The sequence below is a fragment of the Miniopterus schreibersii genome (genome assembly GCF_964146895.1).
Source record: "Miniopterus schreibersii genome assembly, chromosome: 18".
Classification (NCBI taxonomy): Eukaryota; Metazoa; Chordata; class Mammalia; order Chiroptera; family Miniopteridae; genus Miniopterus; species Miniopterus schreibersii.
Genome location: NC_138121.1, coordinates 29,076,034 through 29,102,870, shown reverse-complemented (window position 1 = coordinate 29,102,870; position 26,837 = coordinate 29,076,034). Strand labels below are relative to the sequence as shown.

Sequence of the window (26,837 nt, the reverse complement as noted above, 5' to 3'; positions counted from 1 at the left end):
CGGGACTCCGCGGCCCCCCACCCGGGCACTCGGCGTAACAGCACACACACCCCATTGCCACTCGCTGGATCAGCCCCCACACTTGCACACATACTCAGGGCCGCCGGCTGCGCCCCCCAGAGTCCCCGACAGAGTTGCCAGGGCGCTCCCTGGGGTCCGCGTCTGCCCCAGGGCAGGGACGGGGGCGGCGGCGGGGGAGCCCCTCTCCCCACCCGGCCCCTCACGGAGCCCGGGCCACTCTCCCGTGGCCGGCGCCCCGGGGCGGAGCCGAGCGCGATGGGCGCCGAGAGGGAGGCAGGTGGCGCAGCGGCGGCGGCGGGGGGCAGGAGGCGGAGGCGGAGCGCGCGGGGCGGGGGCCGCGGGGCCCCGTGAGACACTCGGGCGAGCGCGCGGCAGCCGGAGCCGGGCGCCCGCGAGCCAAAGGCGCGGCGGCTGGACCGGGCGCGGGCCGCGGAGGCCAGAGACCGCCCGGGGCGGCGCTCGCGCTTTGTTCCCGCGCGGGCAGCCGGGAGGGCGGAGCGAGCGGCCGGAGCCGAGCCCGGGCATGGCCCAGGCGGCCGCCCCGCGCGCCCCGGCGCCGCCGCTAGCCTGAGTCTGACGCGGCGGGAGAAGACTGAGCGCCCATCGCCCCCAAGTTACGGAGGCGGGGACCGAGTTCGAAGGAACAGCCACTTCAGGAGCCAGGTCGCGAGAGTGCGATCGCCTCCGTCTGCCGGACCTCCGGACCGTAAGTGCCCCGTCCGTCCCGCGCGCGCCGCCGCCGCTGTCACCCTGACTTCGCCCACGGCTGCCGTCCCGGGGTCTTCTTGCAGCCGCGCCGAATGCACAGGCGGCCCTCGGCACCCTCCTTGCACTTTGCAAAGTTGGAGCCCACGGCAGGGTGGGGCCAACCCACTCAGCGCCCACCCACTTGGGCCGAATGCGCCCCCCCTTCCCCAGGTGGAACCTAGAACTTGACCTGCCCGGGGATGTGGTCAAACTTAAGGTGGTAACTGTGTTTGGAGGGTGGAGAGTCTATAGGCTCTCCTGGCATATCTGGGCTTCCTGACAAAGGCCCTGGGCCAGGTGACAGGGGCCTGGGAGGGGGCCCAGATGGTGACCCTAGGAGAGATGGAGGTGCCAGTGGCCTGGCTGGGGAGGGTGGTCAAAGCTCTGTCGAGCCCCTCCCCCTCTTGTTTTGGTTCTTGGCGGTGCCATTCAGAAGAGTGGTGGTCAGGAGTTTAAGCAGTCTTGGGGTGAAGTCTTCTCAGACACCCCCAGGGGGCCTGCCCCACTCTGGATGAGTGGAGAGAGGAGCTTGAAAGCTTTCCTCGGGTCCTGACAGCCCGCGGTGCCTCGGCGCAGCCCCATAACAGAGATTATGCTCACACCCTTTGGGAACCGTCCATCTGCGTGTAGGGGCAGGCTGGGAGCCAGGCTGTGGGAACCGCAGGGAGGGAGGTGTGAGCCGATGTGGAGGGACAGATGGCTGGAAATTCAGCCCTAGATGGGCTTACGTGAAGCAGAAGGCAGTGGGGCCAGTGGCAAGCACACTGTGAGCCACTGGGCTCTGAACACACAGCCCCAGGCTGTCCCTCCTTCCCGCCCCTGGGAACTGTGTGTGTGTACTGGGCCTGGGAGCCACGGAATAGTGGGCAGACCCCTGCAGGTGTGGGGACCCATGCCTTCACCCTCCCCCCCAAAAATGCATTACCCACCATTAGGGCCGAGGCCTGTTCCAGAGGCCAGGGACAAAAATATTTCCTTTGAGAATAAAGACCTTATGCGCCTGTGTAGGGTGATCTGAATAATTGTCAGGCCCTGTCTTTGACCCTGTGGCCAGGATACTGCTTCATTATGTCTAACTGGGCGTGTGTTTCCTCCCCTAGACCCAGAAACAGGAGGTTCCCAGGGCGGCCACCCTCGGAGGACAGGGGTTGGCTGGGGACAAAGGGGGGTAGCTATTCTGCATCCTAGCATTGCTCTTGCAAGTTGCTGCAAGGTTCCAGAAACTTCTTAAGGTTGGAACCCAGGAGAAAGGTGGGCTGGGCCTGAGAGGGCCCCACCCTCACCTTTCCCAGATACAAGGCGGCCCCTGGTATCCTGTCTGCAGCAGGCACAGGGGCAGGAAGGTCCTGCGCACAGTTCCTGGGCTTGTTCTTTTAATGAAAGAGCTGGTGCTATGACATGCACTGGGGTTGAGCTGTATCATTTACCCCACCCCCACCCTGCCCTTCTGGATGGGGGAAGCCCAAAAACTCACTTGGGCCCAGGAGGCAGAGGATTCTGTTCTGGGCAGCCACCATTGCCATGCCTAAAGAGCCACGCTGTCTGGGGAGCTCTGTTGCCAGGCCACTCTTATATGTTGAAAGGGAAAAGGAGAGAAAGACAAGCTTGAGCAGTGGGGACAGATGTGGCATTCCGTGCTCCCCAAGAGCTAGACAGACGCAGGGCGCGAGAACATCACATTAGGACCAATTTTCTGAGGGAATCCAGCTCTCTGGTAGTGCCTTGATCTATGTGTGATGGGAGGAAGGGACAGTCACGTGCGTGGTGCCAGCTTGCTCACAAGCCCAGCTAGGGCTGGTGGGCTGAATGATTTCAGCAAGATGTCTCCCTCCAGGACCTTCTGGGGCTGCCTCAGGCCACCCACAAGTCCTTTTGGGTCCACACACTCTTCCTCTGTCACTGGGTTATCCGCATAATTGAGTTACCACCTCCAGGAAATCTCTCTGATTTGGCTCCACATATTTTCATTTCTGCATGACTGGAAGAAATTAATTTTCCTTCCTACGCAAGGATCTGGAGACGCCGGAAGGCTGGGTCACTAATCCGAAAGATTCAAGCCAGCAGGGCTGCCACCTCTCAGAGGACCAGCCAGCCGCGGGGGTGCAGTAGGGTGGGGGACAGGAAGGGGGGGCGTCTGGGCAAGGCATTTCCCACTGCCTGAACTCTTCATGGAGCTCCTGGCTGACCTCCTCCTCCCCTGTGGCTCCGTGAGTGAGTTGCTTTTGGGGTCATCTAATTCATCCCCAGCCTCCCATGGCACCCGGATACTCAAGATGGTGGTTGAATTCAACCCTACCAGTCGGTGTGTGTACATGCACACACGTGTATGTTAGGACTCCAAAACAGGGAAGAGGCTCTGTGACCCACCTCCCTGGGATATGATGAAGAGCTGCACACAGTAGGTGCTTAATTAACAGAGCTCTTAGAGAAGGAACTGGCGTTTCCGTGGGGCAGCTCTGTCCTGCTCGTTGCCTCCTGCACTCAGCTGCCCACTGCACTGCTTTGACCCGTGCCTGCATCTGTCCCCAATAACAGCAGCCCGAGTGTCAGCACCTTGTTGAGCAGTTACTATTGGCCAAGCCTTGCTTAGCACTCACACTCACTGTGTGGGTCTGCATGATACCAGGGAGGCTGGTGGAACCTTACCTATTTCACAGATACCCAGAGAGGTGCAGGCCCATCAGGCTCAGGAGGGGAGTCTGGGTGCTGGCTGCACCCCACCCCTTTCCCCACACTGAATGAAAATGGCCTCCTGGCTTCTGGCCCCAGACCCTGCGCTGGCCTCCCTTTGCCCAAGGCCCTCCTGCCCTCATCCCTGTCCTTCCTGTCAGCATTATTCCTACACCTGTGGGGACAGGTGGCTGGCTGCTTGGTGCTGACAGGGGTTAATGCCTCAGATGTCGGGACTCTCACCTAGGCTCACCTCAGGCACATGAGGCACAGCTGTAACTGACATCAGGGGCACCTGAGGTCAGGGGTGGAGGGGGGACACACCTCCGCCCCATCTGGGGTACAGTGCCCAAGGTCAACCCCATCCCAGCTGTTCCCAGTTCACGCCAGAGCTGGGAGGGGATCATTGTTAAGACCCTCTAGAAGCCGCTGGACGTTGTCTGGCTGTTATAACAGGGCATCCAAACAGCATCACGTTGATAGGAATCCATGTCTGGGCAGCTGGTGTCACCTCCCAGGCCTGGAAGGAGGGAGGTGACCTGAACCCTGTCACTTGTAAATGCAAGAATATGGCCTTGCCACGATTGCACTTACTGCACAGAACTGCCCCAGGAAGTGTGTGTCACCCACTGCTCATTCACTGAGCAGATGGTGAATGAACACCTATGCCAGGCAGGGGGTAGAGTAGTAATAATGCAGCACCAACAAAAACTCACATTGTGCTAGGCTGTGTGCTGGCATGCTTCCTTTCCCTCGACCTCCTAACAACCCTGAAGATGGGCACCCTTGCTGTCCCATTTTCCAGACAGGGATGCCAAGACCCAGAGAAGTTCACCAGAGGCCGGTGGACAGGTGCCACGCTGCTGCTCCCTTAGTGTGGAGGTTGGCCAGGCCCCTGGAGCTTCCTCCAAGTTCGGAATCTTGAGGGCCAGTGTTGGGCCACAGGCACGTGCTTAGATCTCAGAGCCCCTGGAGATCTGCTGTGCACCCACGCCTGGGCCTGGAGCCACTGCGTCGTCTGAGGGAGGGACAGGAGGGGGCTGGAAACTCATAATTGGTGGGTGCGGCCTTCAAGGGTCAAGGCTCACTGGGGCCAGTTCAGAGGGGTTGACAGGCTCTTTTCTGGACTATGTCACAGCTTCTGGGAGAATGGATCTCCCAGGTCCTGGCCAGGCTGGGCGGGCACCACTCTGTGTATTACAAGAAATTAGTTGTACGCTGGCTTCTTTTGACTTATGCTTGTGGCTCTTGGTCTCCTCTGGACTGTTTGGAACAGTGAACCACTCCTCTGAATCTTGTCCCAGGGTCATGCCTCAGACTTTTAGGCAAAAAGAGTAGGCCTGTTTCTATTTCTGTGGTTCCCTGAGGCTGGGATGCCCCCTCCCCTTTACATGAGTCCCGGATATGGCCCCATGGAGGGCAGGGGCTGCAGGAGAAGGCCCAGCCCCCAAGCGCCTCTGAGGGCTGCCTTTAGCCAAGAACGCTAATGCAAGCAGGGCTCTGCTGTCTGGAAACAAATTCCTGGAGTGGAAGCCGCCCTTGCAGCATCAGTGGAAAGACCCAGGCAGAGACCTGGCGTTCGGGATGGAAACTTATGATGATGAAAGTGATAAATAATTGGTGCCTGGTTCCCACTTCTGAGTTCACAGCCAGACCCGGGGCGCAGGGCGCAGGGCTGGGCTGGAGCCTCAGACGTGCGAGAACCAGAACGTGCTTCCCGCCGCGCTCTTTGCAGCACGATTTCCTGCAGCAATAAAACAGAAGTTAAGACTTCTGCTTTTCGTAATTCGTGGGACCTCACGGTGAGCCAGATGTCACTGGAAGGAAAACAAAGATGCGTAATAAGAAGATGTCTCTTCGCCAAGGCGCCAGCGCCCCCTCTGCTGCTCAGTCACACACTCTCAGCCGCCTGCATCCGTCCTGTTCACTGTCCACACGCGCTGTCAGCTTCCCAGAGCCTGAGGCTCAGAGCCACCCAGGCGGCCCCTGAGGCCAGGAGTGTGGTGGACGTGGCAGGAGGAGGTTTGGGGAGGATGTCCGGGCACTGGGACAGTCTTCTGTTTACTCGAGCAGAGAAAAGTCTATAGTGGGGGCAGGGCAGGAGGAGAATAGGCGAGAGGAGCCGCTCCTGGACCTCTCAGGGGCAGGTGGGGAGAACTCATCATGCTCCGATGGCCCTGGGTGACATGTGAGACTCACAAGGAGGCTCTCTCCCAGTGGTCCTGACCTGGGAGCAGCCAGGAAAGGGAAGTCTTCCAGCTGCCGTGGGCCCCTCTTACAGGCAGGGAGGGGAGGTGTTGAGTGGCAGGGGAGGTCTTCAGGACCAGAGGAGGCCATAGCTCTTTGCCCAGCTCCAGGAGCCCCTGCCCCATTTTCTGAGGCAGTGGGGAGGGGCACTAGCAGCATACTGGCTTCTCTGAGTCCCACTGGCTAGATCTGAACCCCAATTCCCCTCCCAGTGGCTGCGTGACCATCAGCAAATCACTCACCCTCTCTGTGTCTTTGGTTTCAAAAGCAAAATTCAGTCACAGGTCTCCTATCTCCTCAGGTTGTGATAAGATATGAAAGATCCACGTGTGTCTGGTGTGTGGTTACTGGCTTACGGACATGGCTGTCATGTCACCTCCCTAAGGGGACACCCAGTGCCATCCTGGGTTCACTGGTGGGTAGGGCATCAGATGGCTCTACATTCAAACGCTGTTTCTCCCTCCCAGCCAGCCCTAGGTAGGGGGCTTACTCTCCCTACCTTTGTGTCCTCCTGTACAGCCCAGGCCCCCAGGCCTGCTGACTCATCTCCCCACACATGAAGACACAGCAAGCTCAGTGCCAAGCTCTCTGTGCCCTGTACCACCTGGGGACACAAGCTTCACTCCCCTCCCATTTCACAGAGAGGAAACAGAGGCTGGGATCATCACTTCCTATAGCTACTTGGTGGTAGAGGTGGGATTTCCACTCAGGAACCCAGTTATCTAACTCCAGAGCCTCTGTGTTTTTGCCATACCAGGTCCCCAAATAGCTGGTGGTGACTTATCACCAGGCCTTGGGGTTCCAAGGCCCTGGCCCCTTGCCGGAGTGGCAGCAGCTCCCTCTGTGGACCATGGCTGGACTGTCACCTGGGCTCAGGAGTCCTTTTGTGTGTGACCACGCACATGGATGTATGTGTGAGTGTGAGTATATAATGTGTGTGTGTGCGAGTGTGAAAAGCAGGCAGAAGTGTGACCTCCACCTGACTCCCTTGGAACACTCATAGGAGAGCCCATGCCCACGTAGATGGCCAGAACAGATAATAGTGGAAGAGAACATGCCAGGTCTTGATCTCCACCTGCTCCTCCTGGCTCAGCCACACTGTGACAACATGGGAACTTTGTCTAAGAGTGACCCAAGCCCAGGTGGGAACCAGCACAGAAGTCAGAACACACTTGCCCCACCCATGACCCCACACCCCAAAGACTAAAGTCAGCATTCTCTGAAGGGACCAGCACAGGCCTCAGAGATAGAACTTTATCCCCAGATGCCTGTCACTACACATCCATATGGGCTGTCTCAGGATGCCTGTCACTACCATCTACATGGACAGTTTCCAGAATGCCGGTCACTACACTATTGCATGGACTGTTCCAGGACGCCTGTCACTACAGAGCCACATGGGCTATTGAAAGATACCTGTCACTGCACATCTACATGGACTGTCCCCAGCATACCCGTCACTATACATCTATATGGACTCTAGGACACCTGTCACTACATACCTATGTGGACTGTTCCATGATGCCTGTCACTATATATATACATCACTGTCCCAGGACACCTGTTACTCTATGTCTGCATGGATTTGTCATGGGAGAGCCTAGTTTTGGGGGTCAGATGCCCAAATTCTAAAGCAGCCCATGTGCTAGCCCTTCACTTTGGCATTTTTGTGGCTTCTCTGTCCACGTGAAACCTCCTTTTGTAATTTCAACAATTGTGGTTGCTACATATCTGGTAGAGGGACCAGCACAGCACCTGGCACGGTCTGGTCAGGATGACTTGATTTCCCTTTCTGAGTCTAAGTCAGAGCTTAGACTGGCCCTGGGGGCTTCTAGGTTGAGGAGATAACTGTGAAGTCCTGGACTTGATTTATCTTAGTGTCATGTGTACAGAGGGCTTTCATCTGATTCTCATAGAGCCTGAGAGCCCCTCCAGTGCCCTGGACCCCTTTCCTGTGTGGTGTTCCTTACATCACAATGGCCATCAGCCCAGTTAGACCTCCTGGTTTAAGAGGTTATTTGGACAGACCTTCCCATAGGTCCCACCTGGCCCCCTAAGGGCGTGCCTACATATATGAGGTGTGTGCTTTGAGGTAGAGATAATAAGGCCCCCATATCACCAGCCTGCGGGGCCTGGCCTGGCCTCTTCATTCCCAGCACTTCCAGCCCTGGGGCAGCCACCCTCCCTGCCCACTTGCTCAGTCCCCCAGGTGGAAAAGAGCACAGAGCCTGGAAAGAGGGACGCTGTGGCCCTCCCACATTAGCACTGCCGCAGATGGGGCCCCAGCTGCCAAGGGAGGAAGGTCAGCCTGGCCCCCTCGCACACCTGTGTCCCTTACACCGAGCTTGGGCTCCCAATCCTGTGCTGTTAGTAACACAGACGGGCTCCTGGAGGGAGGGGGTGAAGAGGTCGCGGCCTGCCCGGCCTCATTTCCCCGCTGGGGTTTTTTTAGTTGTACGAAAATACACAGAACATGGAATTTGCCGCCTTAACCACTTTTTAAGCATACAGTTCAATGGCATTAGTACATGCACGTTAAGTACATCACATTAAGTAGATTCGCATTGTTGTGCATCCATCGCCACCATCCATGTGCAGAGCTTTCTCATCTCAAACTGAGACTCTGTCCCCATTTAACACACCTCCCTACCCCCACCCCCAGCCCCTGGCACCCACCATTTCTCTTTCTGTCTCTGTGAATTTGACTCCTCTGGGGACCTCCTAGGAATGGACTCATGTAGTACGTGTCCTCTGTGACTGGCTTATCTCCCTCAGCATCAGGTCCCCGAGGTTCACCCGTGTGTAGCCCGTGTCAGGATGGCCGGGTGACACTCCATTATGTGGAGGGGCCACACCCGGCTTATCCCTTCTCCCATCAGACAGACGCTGTTGCTCCACCCTTTGGCTACTATGTGAATTTTGCTGCTGTGAACACGGATGCGCAGATGTCTCTTCAAAATCCTGCTCTTGATTATCTGGGTATGTCTTCAGAAGCGGAGCTGCTGGCACGCGCCGTGGTTCTACTTTGAATTTTTTGAGGAACCTCCATTCCACCATTTTAACCGCTTTTAGGTGTGCAACTCAGTGGCGTGTAGCGCATTCACAATGTTGTGCAACCATCACCACCATCTAGTTCCCGAATATCTTCACCGCCCCAAAAAGAGACCCATTTGTGTTCCCTCTCCACCCACCTTCCCCAGCCCCTGGCAGCCACTAATCTTTCCATCGCTCTGGAGTTACTTATTCTGGGCATTTCTTATAAATGGGATCATACAATATGTGGCCTTTGTGCTGGCTTCCTTCACTTAGCATAATGTTTTTGAGGTTCGTCCATGTTGTCAGGTGTCAGTGCCTCACTCCTTTTTAATGACTGAATGATGTTTGATTGCACAGGGAGACACATTCTGTGCATCCGTCATCAGGTGGTGGACGTCGGGGTTGTTTTGACCTTTTGACACTTGTGAATAATCTGTTGGGAACGTTTATGTGCAAGTGTTTGCGTGGATGTGTGTTTTCAGTTCTCTTAGGTATAACACTGAGAGGAATTGCTGGGTTATGTGGTTAATTTAGGTTTAACATGTTGTCCACTGGGTTTCAAGGGATGAATTAAGAAGAGCTGCCTGCCCTGGTTGCCCAGGCTTCCCTGTGTATGTTACTGAGTCCTCCCAAAGGCCTGTGAGGGTGGCCGTGGCCATCCTCTCTTCACAGGTGACCACATTGTGGCCTGGGGTGGTGAAAGCAGTTGCCCAGGGTCACCAGCTGGTGGGGACGCCCTCGCCGGGTGCTTGGAGAGGATTGTTTGAACAGCAGCAGCTCGTCTGCCTGCAAGCTGTCACTGTATTTGGTTCCACAAACAGTTACTGAATCTCCCCAGCACCTGCGTCTAACCTTCATGGCATGAACACAATTCTGCATCTGGTCTCCCAGCTTCTATCCTTGCCCCTCATTTGGGAGGTAGCTTGGGGTCCTCATGTGGCAGCCAGAGAAGTCCCCTTCAAAGCCAGTCAGATGCGGCCACTCCAGGAGACAGACCAAATTGTTGCAGTGGCTTTGAGGCCACACAACCCTGCCCCCAATTATTCACTGAAATCCACCTTTCTTGCTGTTTGCCAAACACACGGGCACGTTCCCACCCCAGGGCCTTTGCACTGGCAGTTCTTCTGCCTACAGTGCTCTGTCCCTGGCACCTGCATGGCTCCCACCTGCCCTCCATCGCGTCTCGCTTGGGGGTCCCCTTTCAGGGAGTGCCCTTGCCCCTGCTGTTTCTCAGTGGCACCCCTACCCTCCCTGTGCTGTGCCTCTTCCTCTGCGTTTTACCGCTGTCTCCCTCCTAAATCAGTTCTGTGAGGGCAGGACTTTTATCTGTGTGTTTCCTACCACCCCCCAGAGCCCAGACAAGCACCTTATGCAGGAAGCCCTGAGGAACAGGAACATATCCCACCTGGGAGCCCCTTTATGACATCTCACAGGCACTGGTGCCTAGGGTCCCTGGCTGGTGGGGTCGCCCTCACCGGGTGCTTAGAGAGGCTTGTTTGAACAGCAGCTCGTCTGCCTGCAAGCTGTCGCTGTATTTGATTCCACCAACAGTTATCTCATCGCCAAGTCTGCTTCCCAGCGCAGGAGTCGCTGAGACTTGCCTGCACGGGGCCACGGAGGGGGGCAGCTTAGCTTAGGGTCAACCTGGGCAGTCTGCATACCTGACATCCTTCACTCCCAAACAAATGTTTCTCAAGGGCTCAGTTCAGTCCAGTCCTTGCTCAGAGGCAGGAGAGGGCATGTCCCCCCACCAAGTGATCCCAGAGACACTCAGCAGAACAGGCCCTGGGCACTCGCTCATAGAGAAGTCATCCAGGTCCAGCTGCTGCCAGACAGTCCACCCCAAGCACGGTGTGGACAACCCTGTACACACCATGCCCAGTGTGCTTGGGTCAGGAGTTCGGACAGAGCCTGCTGGGGACGCTGTGTCTCTGCCTCGGGGTGTCTGGAGCCTTGGCCGGTGGCCTTGGCAGTTAGGGCTGCTGGCACAGAAGGCCTGGCTCTGCAGGGCGTCCTGCACCAGTGTTGGTGCCAGGTATGACAGCTGTTGACAGAGCACCTCCATGTGGCCCCTCCCCTGGCCTCCCAGGGCGGGACTTCTCATACATAAGGAGCCCATGTGGAGTTGGTGGGAGGGGACTGGAGCCCACCTCCTGCAGGAAGACACCCGGAGAAATATGGAAGCTGTCAGATGTGAAATCAGGACAGGACCCTGGCAGTGTGGCCCCCACCAGCTGATGCATTGTGCCCCCCTGGACACCCTGGACACCCTGGACTGACCCCACACAGGGCAGTAGACCTGTGGAGAAGTTCCTGGACAAGGACAGATAGTCCCTCCCCTCCCCCTGTCTGTATGGACATAGGGGTGATCAAAATACCCAGATCCTGGCCAGAGTGCATGGGATAATTATTTTTCATTTCTCTCCAAATCAGAAGATAATTGAGCTCTCAGTGTGCAGAAGAAATTCAGTCCCTCCCTCCTCCTCTGACCACACCTCATGGCGGGGGTCTGGACGGTGGACCACAGTGACCCCAGTTTCCAGCTGGTGTCTCCTTCCTGAATGAGGCCCAAAAGGCTGACCCAGGGGTGGGGGTCACTGCACCCCAGCCTATGAGATGCTGGCACGCAGCTGGGTGACATGTAATTGAGACAAGTCTCCCATTGGAATGTAGCGGGTTTGGGTGCTCCTCTCACGAATAACCACTGGGTGCCTGCTGCTCGAGGGCGCTGTTCCAGAATCCAGCAGACAGACCGCTGCCCTCGAGGGGCTGCTACTCTCTTTGGAGAGAGACAGACAATAAATGAAGGAGACAAATGACATTCTCTCCCCCCAGGGCCCCAGGGAGGGTCGCAGGCTGGGTGAGAGGTCGCTGTCCTGTCAGGACAGGTCTGTCTGACAAAGTGACAGTGAGCTGAGACCTGGAAGGGGCGGGAACCAGGTCACCATCAGGGCACAGCTTCACTGGCACAGGTGACAGCAGCACAGAGGCCAGGAGGCACATCTGAGGAGCAGCGAGAGGGCCTTGTGGATGGGAAGGTGCAGGGAGGAGGGCAGGGAGGTGACAAAAGCCAGCCTGGGAGCTGCACTGTGCGCATAAGGCTATGTCTAGTCAGATGCGGTGGTGCGAAATCAAAAGGCCTGGTGTTGTCCCATCATCCTGTGGGGTCTGTCTGGCTCGCCACCCTGATAACTAATGGCAGTGACCCTTTTGTCCCTGAGCCAGACTCCCACTCAGAGTTGGGCCTACAGGCCTCCCGATGGCATCCCCAGCTGGTGGGCCCCATGGGGACCCTTCAGGTTAACTGCACCCCAGTGTACGGGAGCCCAGGGTGAGACTCCACAGGGCACGTGGAACAGTCACTCTGGTTCGTCTTTGGCCCCACAGGTGGCAGGTTCGGGGCTCACCCATGTCCTTCCTAAATAGAGTTCTCGGCCGACCACAGGTCATCTGTGTTGATATGACACGTGGTGAACCTCCGTGTCAGGCCATTTCCCATGGCTTGGCCTGGTCACCACGCCAAGAGGGGGGAGGCGGAGGGTGGCTGCTTGTCTCCTAAACCTGCACTACACGGTGATGGTCAGAAATGGACCTCTCCAGGCAGGGCCTGCTGGCATTCTGATGGAGTTTGGGGCTGAAGGGAGGCTGGTCCAGCTAGATGTCAGAGGAGGAATTCTTTATCCCTTTTAGGAGCCAGAATAACCTGGTCTGCTCCTCACTTCTCAGCATTGGGCGTGTTACTCCTCTGATCAAACCCACTCGCTCCAGCTTCCGGAGGCTCTGTGTTCTGGTTGGTGAGTCAGGGCTGAGTTAGGAGGACAGTGAGTCCTACAGGCAACACCCCTGGAGCAGACACCACAGCAGAGGCCTTTGCAGTCTGAGACCCTGCTCCCACCCTGCTTAGGGTCCTGCTCGCAGGGGCAGGCCAGGCGTAAGAACACTCTGGAAATGGACAGGGAGCCTTATCTTTGCCCACTGTCCTCAGCCTTGCTATTAAAAACAGACGTATGAAAACGTTTACACTACCCAGGTGGGGAGGGTGTGCACCCCACGGCCTTGACAGCAGGCAGGGTCTTCCCACTGCCCAGCCTCAGGAAGACCATCCTGAGGGGCACACCAGAGATGAGGGTGCAGTGGCCCCAATCAGTCAATGCAGCTCTGGCGCCCCCAGAAAAATGCATGGCCTGATTCTACAGGGGCCACAGAGGCTCACGGACATGCCCTGGCCCAACCTGTCAGGGTTCGGAGGGGAAGCCCTGGAGCCAGCTGTGTGGCCGCAGGCATGCTCTCTGAGAGCCTCAGTTTTCCCTGCTGTCAAATGGGAGATGGCATCCTCCACCAGCCTCCAAGCCTCTCACCTTAGGATGAGAAGGGCATGAGGAAGGTACCCTCATACCCCACAGAAAACCCCCCAAGGGCTGTTTTGACTCAGCAGGGCCCCACCCCGTATCTCCTGGAGGTTCTGAGGCCATTTGGTGGAAAGAGTCAAAACATCCAGAAGGTTCCCGCACTTGGGAGGAAGGCAGTGGAGCCTGGCTTCTCTCTCCTCTCCCCCAGAGCAGCTGCCACCACGGCTGCACCAGAGCCAGGCCCATCTGCCTGTCTGGCACCTTCCCAAGACTAGGGGGAGGGGGCCCAGGCAGGCCTAGAAACAGACCCTCTGCCGTTGCAGACACAGCCCGATGTTCTGGGGCCAGGGAAGTGTGGGCTCATGGATGAGGCCACACTGTGTGCCCCGAGGTAGGCTCCTGCCCTCTCTGTGCCCCTTAGAATCAGTGCTGAGATTTTCCGCGGGGGCTGGTACAGTATGTGGACACTCTGAGCCATGGGCTTGACCACAGTGAGCTTCTACTTTCTCCCAGGACTGTCCCTCTGCTATAACTGTCCGCCCCACTGCCCATGTCACCCATGAGGGGATGGAGAGCATCACCTGCGACTCCAAATGAGAAATGTTTAGCAAGGTGGGAGGAGGCCCCACCTTCAGGTTTCAGTGAGGTCAGCCTCCCCTAATTTATTCACTCAACAGGGAATTCCCTGTGCTGGCTCATTCACAAAGAGGTTAAGTCTTTGCCCAAGGTCACTGGAGTTTAAACCTGGCGATGCGGCCTCTCCACAGCAGATGTAACCTCTTGGGTGTGGGGCCCCAACCCTTGACTCTGGGTCACCCTCATGAGCCCCTGCCTGGCCCTTCACCCCTCAGTACTCAGATCCCAGGTGGAGGTGCTGCTGGATCTGAGATCCCTACAGTCTTTTCCCTGCAGCCATCTCCGATTTGAAGTCACAACCAGCGAGTTGTCTAGGCTCCTCCCTACAAGTGGGGAGGCCTCCTTGATGTCTGGACCACCCAGGGCTGTGGGACTGCCAGCAGGGTGTCTCTCACCCAAAGGGCAGGCCTTGGGGGTGGGTTCTGCTTCCTGGCTGCTCCTCATAGAGCCTCCAGGGCGTGGACACAGCCCTGGCTTTGTCAGGGTGAACTGGCCCTCCTGCTCCAACAGGCCCAGGGCCCCAACGTGCTATAGGGGAACCCCCACCCCTTAATGACTTTACTGCTATTAGGTTGCTTTATTGCTCAAATTGGTTAAAAGGCCCCAGAGAAACGGCCTGACCCTTATGATGGCTGATGGGTGTTAAGAGGAAATGTGCATTGCAGGTCTGAAAGTCTCCCACCACATCTAGGTCTCAGGGTGCAAGTCCTGCAGCCATGAGTAGGGTGGGCCCACAGCAGCTCAGGAAACCACCAGACAATATGCAGGAATTCACCTTGGTGGCCTGCCTTGAAGGGGAGGCAGGCAGGGATCAGAGGGCAGAGAGGCCTGCAGGAAAGTCCTAGACTCTTCACACCCACACTTCAAGGCAGAGGCGAGGGTCCCCCTATTTCATAAGGAGAACTCAGGCCCAGCCATGCAAAGGGACCCACTCACAGCCCCTGGGCAGACAGTGAATGGGCACCTGACTTCAAATGCAAAAGTTGTGCTCATCCTCACCAGCCCACAGCCAGCCCTAGCCATCTGGGGCATGTTACGAGGCTCCTCTAGGTCTCTCCCTTCCCTTTTGCCAAATCAGGAAGACTGGATATTTGGAGAGACCACAGTGGTCCAGGCAGTTGTGTGAGCTCTGGCTGGAGCCCCTGCAGAGCTACACCAACTGGGTTAGAACCCCAGCTCTGCCCTTCCTAGCTGTGTGCTTTGGGCAGTTACTTAGCCTCTGTGTGCCTCACTTGTCCTGTCTATAAAATGGGAGTGTAATGTGTTTTACCTTTTCATCACTATTCTTATGTAACAGAATGACCTCACTGGGTTGTTGGGAGGATTAGATGAGTTAATATTTTGTTGGCCACCTAGCACTGGCTGTTCCCCTCTCCTCTCTCCAATGTTGGGACAGGATTTCAGGCGGGGACTCGCCGCTGGTGTCTAAGAGATGCAAGCAGTCTACAGAAGGGATTTCCCCTTGGGGGCAGGTATGGGATGGACTCTGGCCTGGCCATTTGTGTATTGTTGACTCATCCCTCAGAGAAGGCCCTGGTGCAGACAGCCCCTGAGCAGGCACCCACAGGTAGTTGGAGACGCAGACTGTTCTAGAATACTGTGGGCCTCAGTGTTCTGCAAAGTGAAGGGTGGACTGGATCCTAATGCACCAATATGCAGGGTACCCTTTCATGCTGTTAATCTGATGCCCGTAGCAGACATGGCTAATCGAGCTGTGCCCACTCTCCTGGTGGTGGCAGGCGTCACTAATTGATCACAGCACTCCTTTCCCTTTGAGCCTGCCTGAGGCAGCATCCTTCCGGAGCAGCTCTGGTGCCCCGTTTGATTGGACTTGCATTTGAGTGGAAACCTGTTAGTTACTCAAGTTGCATGGGCTCTGAGGGCCAACCAGCTCTGATCTTTTCAGCATTAGCTGTGGAAACCTGAGGACAAAGGTGGGGGAGAGTATCTGACAACCACCCGTGTCTGTGGGAGGCAGGATGTACTGTCCCGGGCCTAGTAAGGACTGGGAGATGCCCCTGGAAGGAGAGACCTGGGGCATGGAGGTGGAGCCCCGGTGTCCAAAGTGTGGTCCCCTAGCACCTGTCAGACTTGCAGACTCGAGGGTCCACCCCCTACCTAACTCCCTGGGATAGCATCGGCACATGAGTTTGGCCCACTGTGATATAGATGGTGCACACACCACAAGCCCTTGAATTCGAGTGCTGGGTTCAAGTCCTGCTCTGGAAGGCACAGGTGACGTGACCCTGAACAAGTCATTGTTCTCAGTGTTCATGGTGAGATTGTCGGGTTCACTTGGTGAGCATGTGCTGAGCACCTCCTGCATGCCCAGGACTGGGTGACAGTGAAGCAGGCAGAGGGGGCAGTGTCAGTACAAACCCAATGAAGGCAGAGAGGGAGGACAAGCCAAATGAAACACTGGTGAGAGTGGGTGGGTGAGGACACTTCCAGGAAGCCTGCAGCCATGTATAACACTGTGAACACTCAGCAGGTGCTCAGTGAGCAGTCGTGCCCTTTAGGGGGGGACTCTGATTCCTCTCCTATAAGGCAGTCCTCTTGAATGAAATCCAGGCCTCCATCCCTCTGGCTACCTTCCTGCCCCAACAAAACATGGCCAGGACATAAGTGGGGCACCCTTAAGGTCCCTCTTTCCTCTCCAGTGACAACAGGCCCTAAAGGTGGAGTCCTGGGGCTGGAGGAGGCTGAGGGGCAGGAAGAGGTTGGGCAGAAAGGGCATGCAGGAGGGGGGCTCCACCCTCCCTGGTGTGAGCCAGAACACAGGACACCCTTGACTACTGGCCTCACGCAGGGGGGACCCTAGCAGGAGGTGCCCATTGGCAGTCCCGATTCGGGGAATCCCAGCTGGCTCCGTGCCACCACCTCCCTGCCACCCTCATCCTCCAGGAGCCAGACACATTCAGGATCCTTGCCAAGCTGGGGGGAGGGATGGCACTCGGCTTCTCTACTCCAGCCATCCTTTCTGCTGCCTGCGTGTAATTAACAGAGTAATTAAAAACAGGATGAGTTAATTGGTATTCATTTATGTGGCAGATGTTTTTAATTGAGGCAGGAAACAATTTACCTGTTTACATAAACAATGGCAAAGGCAGGCTTGTAAAACACGTTTTTTTAATATTTTCCTCCCCCTTCTGAAAAAGAATTGAAATCACTTGGTCTCCCCTGCGCCTTGCCTTGTATGAGAGCTGAGCAGGCCCCGCCTGGAGGGGAGGCCCGGCTGGGGGAGGTGTGCGAGGTTCAGGCCAAGAGGAAACATCTGTTTAAAAGCTTTGCTTCCAGAGAAGGCTGTTTTCCTTAAATTCAGAGAAAGGAGGTGTTGTTCCCAGGTTGTGGGGACGCCAGCAGGGCTGGGAAAGGGCAGGGGCCCCTGTCCTGCCAAGTTTGGTGTCCTTCTAGGTGGGGAGGGGAAGGCTTACCTTTTCTACTGCATTTTTGGTGGCTTGGTGCTGCATGGTCAGGCCACACCTGCAGATAGTCACCATGTTTCTCCAGCACACACACGGCCACCTTGCTCACCATGACCATGATGCATAGTGCAGACCTAGAACATCTGTTGGCGGCAAAAACGACACCAGTTAGACCAGTGGAGTCAGACTGGACCTTGGTTCAGCAACCTCAGTTCAGAACTTGAGTTCTGGCTAAGAAAGAATTCAGAGCCAAGACTCAAACTCTAAGAGAGTTTGTTTAGAAAGTCACAGAGGTAGAAGAAGTGAGCTGTACAAAAAGTGGGCTCAGGAAACAAGTTACAGAGACAAAAGCAGGGCACTTGGAGCTTAGGAGAAAGAGAGAGGCAAGGAAAACGTGCCTGGGGGAAGGGATTGGGAAAGACATGGTGTGCCCCATGGAGAGAGGAGATCTTGGGAGGATCCCAACAGAATATTCATCAGCTTTCCAGGTGTGTCCTTTCAGGGTCGTGTTCTCTCCTGATTGGTCCTCGCCAGAGCAGGGGGTCATTAGTCAATGCAGCTGCTCCTGGGACCAGCCATGGCATCAATTATCTGGTTTTGGTGGTGGTCAGAACCTCATTGTCCTGGGGGCTTAATGCTTAAGGGCTATTCTCCAGCCCCCTTTTTCATTACCCCTCTAAAGGGGTCTCACCTGCATGACCAGCAACATGCCAGGGGAGGAAGGTCACCCTGGGGGTGAGGTGAGGTCCTTGCTTTCCTAGTTTTGCCTGTTGCTAGGCATATGGCCTTTCCACCCTGGTGACCTTCTGTACCTGGCCCGCCGTCCTTGCTCTGCTCATGTCTGTCTAACTGCTAACCACACATCCATCGTCAGACACTGTCAGTTGATACTGGGTCAGAGCTGCTCGTGACCAAGGGGGCGTATCATGTGTCTATGTGTTGAGCGAGAACACCCGGCCTGGGGCCTGACCTGCGCTGTCTCTGCAGGGCCCACCTCTTTCGCCCCTGGGTTCAGGGGTGAGACAGATGAGCTCATCTGCGCAGGGAGCTCAGAGGAGGGCCTTCAAGGAAGCAAGTGCTCAGGGAGTTGCCTCTTTGTAGATCGGCACTAATTTGGCCCTTGCTGGATGCCTTGCTGCAGCAGGATGCAATGTTCCTTGTGTGCGCAATGTTCCTTTATTCTGTTCACACTCAAGGGAAGAGATAGTCATCCCCATTGCACAGGTGAGGACACCGAGCACAGCCTCCAGGTCGACCCTGGAAAAGACATGGCATCAAGTGGGGAAACGCTGAGAACAGAAGCATCTGACTTGTAGGCACCTTTGTTTGCCTTTCCTTAAAGGGTAAACATGCACAGGATTGTATTTGCACAGAGCTATCTGGACGGATCCACGAGAACTGTCAACAGAGGTGACTCCGGGTCAGGGACTAGAGGAGGGGGGCCCTTTTCCTTGCCCCCTGTCTCTTTCTTTGCTGGAGCAGCATTGCCAGGAGTGGGTTTTTCCTATGTGATAGTCACAGTCCTGGCCAGGGCCAGGCTGCCAGGTTCCCCAAGGACGTGTCGCTGACTTCTCTGAAAGTAGGGTAAATAGTGGGGTTCTGGTGAGAGGTGATGCAGGGGGGAAACCTGGCCCAGGGTGCACAGCAAATGCACAAAAGCTCTGCACTGAAAGCTGGGGATTTGGGTGCTCCTGATGTTCTTGGCGCCACCTGCAGTCGGGGAATCTGGGCTATGCCCTTTGGGCAACATACAGTTGGAATTTATGGGACATTTTGATGGTCCCTGGGGCAAGAAGATGGAACATTCTGGAATTCATCAGGGAGAAAGGCCCTGGGAAATTAGTGTCTCAGAGCTCCAAGCTCAGAATGCCCAGAGTGTCATCAGCAACCACCCTGAGGCTGCTGAGCCTCAGTTCCCCACTCCTGGAGGTGGTACAAGGCCACCCTGACTCAGGCCTCTCCAATGCTGCTGGGGTTAAAACATAAAATCACTGCAGCCATGGATATATGAAGAGGTGAGCAGCGTGCTGGGGTCGGCAGTGCCTGTGGTGGCCTTGGGAACTCAAGCCCTGTCCCAGTACTCTGTGACTTCAGTGAGGATCTGGACCTCTCTGGGCACCTGGGAAGTGAGGACAGTAGTGGCCTCCCTGTGTTGAGCTTTGACCTCAATCACGAGTTAGCTGAAAAGCCCCCAGCATGGGGCCGCCTTCACCCATTCTCTGCAGGAGGAAGCCTGAGCTTTTCCAGCAGCCCCCAGCAGCCCTCATGGAGGTGAGGCATGAGGACCACCCTGTGATGACAGGGGCAGAAGGGCCTGGGGCCCCCGAAGTGGTGGGGTCCTCTCGTGGGTATGGCTTTGTCCCTGGGTGTGTGGAGTCAGGGAGGGCCCTGGTTGGTGCCTTCAATGTCCAGGAACTGAGAGGACACAGAGGGGCAGTTGGGGGGGGGGGGGCCTGGTGGGCAGTGAAAAAGAGCCACAGGCCTGCCCCTTCCCAGGTCCTCGATCTACAGGGTGCTCCTTGCAGGGGACATTAAGGCATCGCAACATAGGGCCGACTCTTGCCTCAGCTCAGTCACACCAGCTCAAGGGACTTCCTTATGAAAGTGGAGAGATAAAATGTTAGGGACGACCCTGGGAGCAAAACCAGCCCAAACTGCCTTTTCACGTTCCTGCCTTTCCCAGGAGGTGATTTCTAAAATCCCATTTCAGCGGCTTGTATTTGAGGGCTTTTGCATACATCCTAACCTGCTGTCCCTCGGGCCCTGTCAGCAGGGGGATTGTGTCCCCACCCTTCAAGGGAGGATGTTAGGCTCAGAAAAGCTGCTGTGTCCTGGGTGCCACAGCCCCTTCTCGGTGTTTGTGGCTCAGGTGTGCACATCACAGGTGAACTGGGCCACACAGGTCATGTAGATGAGGGGGGCTCTTCTGTGGCTGGCAGGGGAATCAGCTGGCACTCAGGAGAAACACGTGCAGGATAAACCGTCAGCCCCTAATTATTACTTAGCATTCATATGAACAGCATTATTTTAAAATTTGGCAGCATTTCTCTGGAGAGTTCAAGGTGATATGCAGCCAATTTGCACGTTTTTTAAACAATGAAAACATTTTGGGATTGGTTAAGCTTTCACGGCGCCTCACTGCCGGCAGAGGAAAATCCTCGCTGCTTTGCCTGATTTTCCAGACCCTCCACAGATTGGCTGGACCTTCCAGCCGGCTTCCTGCCCACTCCCCACCTTCACCTGCAGGTGGGACTTTATACTTCTGTTTGTTCCTGAATTCCAACTGCCATGCCTTTGACAAAGCTGTGCCCTCTGCTGGGGACGCCCTTCCCCTCAGCCTTTCCTCAGGTGTGCAAGTTTTACAGCTTTCAGGACCCAGCTGCAACATCACCTCTTCTTAGAAACTTCACTGACACTCGACCCCTAGCCCAGGGTGTGCCTGCAGCTGTCTATAGGACTTCCCGCTTTATCCAACTATGAGCTCAGAGGGCAGGCCCAGACGCACATCCATGGCCCCATGAGTTCCTTAGATTTCCTCAATTCCTTTTTTAAAATAAGTAAACTATACTAATGTATGTTTATTAACTTATAGGACAGTTTGTGGTTACCTATCTGTTACTTATTGTTACGATCCCCTTCTTGGGTGGGGGGTGCACAGTGCTGGTGGCAGCAAGCAATTCAAAAATTATCAAGGACATGGTTTAAAGGGGGGGGGTATGGTACAGAAGGGAGCGCAGAGAGAAGGAAATCTGGCTCCCCTTCTTCCCAGGCGCAGTTTCTGTTTCCTTCTAGAGATACTGCGTACATATTAGATCATGTTTTAAATATCCCAGGGGTGTTCTGCAACCTTTCTTGGGGTCACATCCCCTCCTTATAAGAAATGCACAAGCAGACACCACACACACACACACACACACACACACTCCCTCTCTCTCTCTCTCTCTCTTTCTCTCTCTCTCTCTCCCTCCATATGCTATCCCTCTGTTGCAGCCCATCGTGGGGGGGACAAACTCCATCATTGGACTCCTTCTGTTCAACTCTCAGCATAGGTGTCCTTTACTCCAGGAGGCCTTCGCTGAATCCCCTCAGGCCAGGTGAGGCACTCTCCTAGAGTTCCCAGCCCCTAACCAACATGTCCTAGCCAGGCGTGTGTGTGTGTGTGCTCGTGTGCACGCGCACACATGAGCGCAAAGCAGTTGTGGGGTGTTCGCTTAACAGGCTCTTACTTAGCCCTTACAACGTCACCCTCAGTGTACAGATGAGGAAACCTAGGCTCAAGGAGAAGCAAGGAGGCTTGCCCACGTCCACCCAAGAGGTGAAGTCAGGAACCGATCTCGGGCTTGTCTGATCCCAAAATAGGCTTATCCCACTACTGCACGACCATGTAGTGGCCTGTGTCTCCACCCCCACCACCATCTTTGAGCACTGGGAAGAGACTCGTCTCCGTCACACTCGGGTCAGAGCACCATCCATCTACTCACCCACACATCTACTCGTCTGTCCATCTATCCATCTCTCCAACCATTCATCCATCCATCCATTCACCCATTAAATCAACCAACCACCCCATCATCTATCCATCTATCAACCCATCACTCACCCACGCATCCATCCATTGAAAAATGTATCCACCCATTCCTCCATTCATCTACCCACCTGTCATCTAACCACCCATCCACCCACCCATCATCTATCCATCCATCAATCCATCGCCCATCCACCCATCCTTCCACCTATCTGCCCTTCTACCTCCTACTTACCCACTTATCTCTCTCTCTATACCCACCTCCCCCTTGTGCCCACCCGCCCAGGCAGCCACACCACCACATTCATTGTCATAGACCATTCGCACTCAGCTGGGTGCACCAGTCTGCGAAGGGGCCACTTCCCCTTGATGGCAATATACATGGGAGGATGAAAGGGGACTCCAGAGTACCAGGACCAGTGCTAGGAGAGGAGGGCGTCCCCTACTTTTGCTGCCCCTCCTCCAGCCTGGTAGCCCCCCCCCCCTTCTGCAGCAGGAGCCCAGATGTCGGGGCGCCTCCCCCGCAGCTCTCAGCCCCAGCAGCTGGGTGAGGAATGTGCTTCCTTTGTGTGCTAGCTACAGGGTGAGCAGGCCTGACATCTGGATCATGTTTGCTGCCCTTTGGAGAGCAGGGAAGGTTTTCATTCCAGCTCTTTGAGCTCTCCACCCTCCCCCACCTTTAACTCTTTGCTCCATGCCAGGATACTGTAGAAGACCAGACTCCAGAACAGCCCACAGGGCTCAGGTCCAAGGGGTCGGGGCATCAGTGGTCAGTTGGAACTATGGGCTCTGCAGCCCAGCCAAAACCCCAGGCTCTTATTGAAGACACCAGCAAGAACATGATGGCTCTGACCTGCTTTCTAACTGGGAGCCATGGCCACAGTTCATTTCTTGCCATTTTCCTGTGCATATGTTTACTTACAAGATGGAATTACATGCTTTTCTCACCTCTTTTGATTCTCACTCATGGGTCACTTTTCCATATCATTAGATAGTATTCTGTCTATCGCGGCATCATTTTTGCTAGCAAGTGGATATTTGAAATTTAACACACGCATGGAAAAGTGTGCAGCTTGAACTTCATAAAGTGTTCCAGATAAGAAACATCACCTGCCCTACCCCCAGGCCCTGATCCCTCCCCAGTCAGTCTCTGACAGGGGAACCCCCATCCCGATTCTGACACCATAGACCAGTTTGCCTGTTTCTGAACTTCATATAAATGGAAGTACATGGCATGTGCTCTTTGGGGTCTGCTATCAACCACTCAGCCATATGTTTGTGAGATGCGTCCATGTTGGTGCATGTGGTTATATCTGGCTTTTTCCCTTGCTATATAGTATTCCACCATGTGGATCTGCCATGGCTTCTGACCCTTCAACTCTTGATGGGCATTTGGATGGCTTCCCTTTGGGCCTTTGTGACAAGGCAGCTGATGAACACTCTGATTTCTTGCTGTTTACTCACGTGTGTTTGCACATCTGTTGGTTCTGGGCCTAGGTGTAAAACCACTGTGCCGTGGGGTGTGTGATAATTCAGGCTAGTAGATGCTGAAAAAGTTTCCAAAGTGAATGTACCTATAGCATGATTTTGAAAACTCCATAGTATTGCATTGACCACAGGAAGAGTGGGGAGCCAAGAGGTAGGAGGCCCAGATTCAACTTCAGTTTGCCATCTGTAAGTTCTGATTGGTTGGTCTCTAAGCTCCTTTTCAGCTCCAATATGTTGTAGTTCTAAATACCAAAATGTATCAATTAGCTACTGCTGTGTAACAAGCCACCCCAAAACTTAGTGGCTTAAAACAACTACCATCATTTGGCTCACAGTTCTGTTGTTTAGGCTGGCAGTTTAGGCAGGCTCATGTGGGTAATTCTGGTCCTGGCTGGGCTTGCTCTTGGGACTTTGGTCAGATGTGCGTCTGTGGTCAGCTGTGGGCTCCTGATCAGTAGCTCTGCTAATTGTGACTGGGATCTCCACATGACCCAGGCCTCAGCTGGGCCAACTGCCCTATGCATGTCTCACCCTCCAGTAGGAGAGTCAACAAGAGAGCACGTGGAGCTGACAGCCAGCCTCTGTGTCCAGGCTCACAGTTGGTTGACATCACTTCCACCGCATTCTATTGGCCACACAAAGTCCCAGGGTCAGTCCAGATCCAAAGGCGGAAAGCAACTCTATCTCTGGAGTTGGAGAGCTACAGTCACATTGCAAGGGGCATGGATGGGTCAGGAAGAGCAAAGAATTGAGGCCACTTTGCAATGTATCCACCTCACAGGTGGAGGGATCTTAGTAGCCCATAACCAAGTTTCATTGCTGTGGGACAGGCTCCAACAGCTCCTTGGTCCCCAGACACACCATGAAGGGGTGGCTGTCCTTCCCACTTACACACTGGGGAGCTGCTTGCAGGGGCCACTGGCAGGGACCCAGGTCTTGACCCAAGCCCAGCCCAGGCTCTCTCCCACCGCAGCAAGCCAAGCTCTCGAACACGCATAGATGGGATCCAGGGCAGCAGAGGGCTGGTGGGAAGCACACTCTTTCTTAGTGGTCAGCCAACAAACCTTCAGGGAGCACCAGCTAAGTGTCAGGCAACTGTTTTGGGCTCTGGGGCCAGTGCACGGAAAGATAAGATGGTGTCATTGGGAAGACAGGCAGTGGGCACGACGACCAACATAGCCAGTGATTGATCACAGGTGCTGACAAGTGCCCCAAAGCAGATAAAATTGAGTGACAGAAGCATGGGGGGGGGGGCAGTTTTGACTTGAGTGAGCAGGAAAGGCTGCTCTGAGGAGGGGCATTTGAACCCAAACCTGAATAATGGGAAGGAGAAGCCTTGCGAAGATGGGAGAGTGTTCCAGCAGGTGCAGAGGCTCCGCCAGGACAAGAGCAAGTGCTGGGCAGGAGGGACTATAGGGCAAACAGCACAGGAGATGTGCAGGGTACACTTGGTCACCCATCAGGCAGTTTTGCCCCATCTTCCCAGCTTCTTTGATGAGCCCCAGACTCATTTATAGGTGTAACATGCGCTGTGCTTTTCTCGTTCCGAAGGGGTGGTGGGCCCAGCTAGAGGGGAGTTCTGGTGGGACTGGGTCTGGCCCAGTTTTGCAGCATCTCCGTGGTGGAAGGGATCTCCCCCGCCAGGCATCCCTTCACCATTGATGGGATGTCGTGAACTCCTGCTTATGATGGTGGGGCAGCCTGGCCACTGCAAAGTGTCCCCCCGTACCTGTGAGAGGGCATCACTGTGCCCTTGGGAGATTCTTTGTGGACTGTCTCTGACCATTGGACAGAGTTTCACTGTCACCCCTCTGGGCAGGCTCTAAGTACATCCACAGTAAGAGATAAGTGCTGCCACCAACCAGCTGGGGACGTCACTCTTTGAGCTGGACACACATGGGATCTGCTGTGCGGTGGCCATGTGACCTGGGGCAAGTGATGCCACTAATTTGTGCCTCGGTTTCCCTATCTGTGACTCAGGGCCCTAACACCTCAGGGCTTTGTCAGGAGAGTTGAATGAGAGGGATTTCAGAGCCCAGGCACAGAAACAGCTCTTAGCGAAGGAGAGACCATTTAAAATCAAAGTTGTGTACACATGCTAAGGAGTGGCGCTTCCTTCTGGGACCCAAAGCAGGGTCTCCTCTGTGCCCCATGCATGCTGGACGCTTTCTGTGGGTTAGCGAGTTTTGCCCGTCCTTTACTCTGTGGAGTGGGGTCTGTTCTCACCCCCATTCTACAGGTGAGAAAACTCAGACCCAGAGTAGAAAAGCCCCTGACATTGCAGCTGAGAGACTGAGATGGGTGAAGAGGAAGGCCAACCAGGACCTGCCCCCCGATGGCCGGAGCCGTGTGGTTTCCAGTTCACGGAGCCCTTCTGGGCTCCTTGTTAAAGACCACCCCCACCCCAGGAAGCAGAGTTACCAATGGGTAAACTGAGGCTCAGAGGCAAGCTGGGGTAATTTCCCCGAGTTCACAGTATCGTTGGTTGCAGAATGGGATGGGAACCCAGGTTTCCTGACTCTTGAACCAACACTGTTGCCGTGGTGACCTGCAACCTTCACAGTCATCACCCACAAGCCTGGGGGTCGGGGTCCTTGGGGCCAGGCAGCCAGGGGTGGCTCAGTGCTGTGCTGTGGGAAGGGTGGTGGCAGGCAGGGGAACAGCCCACCCGGGTCAGCCCCCAAGGACTGGGAAAGGCTGGGCAGGAGGCCCGCCTGGACCAATGGAAGGGAAAATACTAATCCTTGTGTTTTTATATTATTACTTATTCATTGGGTGGTGGAGGCCTTAATAGAAACCAGATGTGGGAAGCAACTCAAGTTCCAGCGCCTGGGACTCATTAGGCTGCACCACCCCCAAAATCCCCTGCTTTGCTGAGGTCTGGGATCAAAGATGAGTGTCCCCCTGACATTGGCCTTGGGGGGTGGGGGATGGGTCGCTCCTGGTCAGGCCCCCCCAGCTGGCTGTAGGATTTGCCCTGAACACAAGCAGCCCCTCCATGTCCCTTCACCGTTGCCCCAGCCTGGGAGCCCCCTGCCATCTCTGGTCACAGACCCCTCTGAGATATGGCTGTGGCCTGGGGGTTCAGGCCTAACTTTTTCTTCCATTTGTTCCCATCAGGAAGGTCCAGAAAAGTCGGGGTACCCCACCCCCGCCAGGAAATTTGCTCTCAGTGGGGACATCACCCAGCTTACTCGAGACCGGGAGGGTCCAGGAACTGTGGGTGGACCATAGGGTCCAGGAGAGAAGCCCCCACCCCCCCAGAAGGCCTTGAGGGGAGGAGGGTGGGGATTCTAAGGGCCAGAACTACCTAAGTAAAGGCTTGGAGGCTCAAATGCCCCCTCCTTCATGAGAGAGATCTGGTTCCCCCTCTCACTGCACCCCCTGTTTGCCTCTTGAATTCCAGCCACTCCGGGGACGGGGCCCCTCTGTGAACTGGTAGTGCAGCCTGTCTCACCTCTCCCAGGCCCCGCACAGCAACCAGTACAGGGTGCATGGGGTCTTCCCGGTGATGGGCCCAGCTGGCATTCAAGGCATCTGGGCCTTCAATGAAAGGACTTCCCTGCACCACTCTGTGCCTCTTGGGGCTTTCAGGGTCCCATGGTTATGAGGCCAGAAAACCTCCCTGGGACCACATGAGCCAGAAAGGACATCCACTCTTCCTATGGACACAAAGGGACCCATGGGCACCGA

General features: G+C 55.6%; 1 protein-coding gene across 3 annotated transcripts in view; it reads left to right on the top strand.

Moving 5' to 3' along the window:
• The first annotated feature begins 406 nt into the window (after positions 1 to 406).
• Positions 407 to 26,837, top strand: part of CBFA2T3 (CBFA2/RUNX1 partner transcriptional co-repressor 3) — a 57,591-nt gene continuing 31,160 nt past the window's right edge. For 2 of the 3 annotated variants that reach the window (XM_081119268.1, XM_081119267.1), the window contains exon 1: positions 407 to 727. The gene's annotated coding sequence lies outside the window, so the exon portion shown is untranslated. The remainder of the gene's footprint in view (positions 728 to 26,837) is intronic. The other variant, XM_081119265.1, reaches the window with a different exon arrangement.